The sequence below is a fragment of the Montipora capricornis genome, chromosome 10 (assembly GCF_036669925.1).
Source record: "Montipora capricornis isolate CH-2021 chromosome 10, ASM3666992v2, whole genome shotgun sequence".
Classification (NCBI taxonomy): Eukaryota; Metazoa; Cnidaria; class Anthozoa; order Scleractinia; family Acroporidae; genus Montipora; species Montipora capricornis.
This window is the reverse complement of record NC_090892.1, coordinates 29,118,504-29,121,003: the sequence shown is the minus strand read 5'-3', so window position 1 is coordinate 29,121,003 and position 2,500 is coordinate 29,118,504. Positions and strand designations below refer to the sequence as shown.

The window sequence follows — 2,500 nt, the reverse complement described above, 5'->3', positions numbered from 1 at the left end:
GGAGTTCGTGTTGTCATATCTTAACATAATTATTGATGTTTTGAAGCTCAAATAATGATCTTGTCTGTTTGATATCACTGCATTAAAATATGAGTAAAACTTGTCACGGTCACTTGACAGATGATATAACATGTATTCAATGATATTGGAGGATACCTAGCTGGGCTGACCCAAGAACCTGAGAAGCTAAGATGATCTGGAATCATTCTGTGAAATGTTTTTGTTGTTACTGGGTTGTCATACATGTATATGACAATCCAGTCAGAATACGAGTAGAATTTCTCTATTTTATTTTATTTTTTTCCTGTGCTGGAAAATGAAAATGTTGCAGTTCTTTCCTGTCACTCGCCAGCATTATTAGGGACCTTAAGATCTACGACGGCGACTTCAACGAAAACGTCACCTCAAAATACAGTACTGGTCAGAAATACGTTAACCAAAATACGCGCACAAAACGCGTATATCTATACGCCTATGTGGGTATAACCATACGCATATTCGCTTATAACCATATGGGCACATGCGTATAAATATATGCGTATATGCATATACCGATATACGTGTCTGCCTAATTAGCTAGCTTACTGTTTTGGTTATTGTTCTAAAGAATACATGTAGTTTGACAGCACTAAAATAGTACACGACTACGAACTACATGACGAAGATACCCTTTCACAAACAGTTGTCGTGTTCGGAATACGAACCACGCACAGATGTTTCTTTCATCGATAGGATAGATTAAGCTTAAATACGGGACCCAAAGCTAGCTGTTGGGTTGATTCCGGCGCTAATGTTCATTGCAGTTCTTGGAAATTGTAACGAATACTGTACTCGTTGTTTTTAAAGTTCTTCTTGTATTTGAATGGTGTTGCGTTTGCTGTCACGACTACCTCTTGTTGCAAATCGTATGCAAATTTTGACAGGTTGTGCGTGCGTGCGTCAGAGCTTGATGACAGTCATGTTTTCAATTTGTGACGGCCCCTCCTTTTCATAAAAAGTCTTTAATTCTAGGAAAAGGCACACCATCAATAAACATGCAATTCTCTGAAATTGTTCGAGTTTACCTCACTGAATGCGAAGGAAGTTCTACTTCTATTTGAAAGGTGTTGCATTAGCTGTCACGACTTCCTCTTGGTGTGAGTCCTATGCAAATTTTGATTGAACGTTGTTCGGGTATTCCCTTCTACTTTTTTCTATTACTCAAATACCGCAATTGATGCCCCCTTTTAAAACCAGCAGTATCAAGTGATATGATACCAAACAACAGCTCTTTTCCTCAACCTGCAATTGACTCGTTTGCAGGTTTCTAATTTTCTTTTTCAGACGATTCTTCCAAATTGCGCGAAATGGAAATGCACATACCAACAAATTACCATATTTACCCGTGCATAAGTCGATCCCGTGTATAAGTCGACCCCCCATTTTTGATGTCGAAAAAAGGCAATTTCTTAATTTCTTTGTTAAATGTTCATGGGAACACTCTTGTATATAATCTTGTATTTTTTGATTTCTAAACCTGTGGAGACAAAAAAATCAGGGCCTCAAGCGCTTAATAGACTTGTGGTTCAGCAGTTGCTGTATATACGTGCATTCTGTCCTTGAGTTTCGAAAAAGTTCTCTCCGAAAATCGAACATGTAGACCTCAAACTAACCTGTTTCGTTGTTCAAGGATAAAGGGCTTCAGAGGATAAGCACAACATCACAGAAGCAGGAGTCAATCTTTGAACGAGGCGAAAATGTGCAAGATTAAAATTGGTCCTTGACTTATAATTTCTCACATGACAGACAAAACAAAACTCATAAACCAAACAATACGAAGTTTGCAAAAGCATTTAAGTCAGCCAGGTTTTTATAAAGAATAAAAAACAATCATTACCAACCAGTATTTTCACGCAACACGAGTGAAGATGCGTGCTTGCAAACACGAAGTATTGTGCCAGGTTACTGAGCCGTCGAACGATCACGTTATTTGAAGCAACAGAAATGCCTTTTAGAGCTTTCCGCCTTTGGAAAACGAAAATTTCCAGTGTCCATTTCATATTTGTGCTTGTGAGTATCTTCAACATTTAGAGTTGGACAAATCCTTTTTCATTTCAACTGGAATTACTTACGTTCATTTTTAAGTCTTTTGTAATTCATTTTGAAGTCTTTTGTCAGCTTTTGTCCACTGCGTTCGTTATGCCCAAGACAACATTATGACATGTATGTTAATTTTGAATAAATTACTTAGCTGGAACTTGGCTTAAAATCTTTGACCTGTGTATAAGTCGAGGGCGATTTTTGGAGTTTTTTTTTGAGGCCATAAAAGGTCGACTTATACACGGGTAAATACAGTATCATGTGCGATTCCCAGAGTGTAAACTTTGAAGGTTGCATTGAATAAGTAAACAAAAACAACTTTCGCAATCTAACATTGTATTGTTTCTATCATTTCTTCTGAGATATTAGCATCATTGCTATCTGAAATTTGAAGCAAAGTAAAGTTAGTGATTGATTGCTG

General features: G+C 37.2%; 1 protein-coding gene across 1 annotated transcript in view; it reads left to right on the top strand.

Annotated features, from left to right (window-relative positions):
* Positions 1-2,500, top strand: part of LOC138022282 (NEDD4-like E3 ubiquitin-protein ligase WWP1) — a 58,345-nt gene that overhangs the window by 1,305 nt on the left and 54,540 nt on the right. The window lies entirely within an intron of this gene.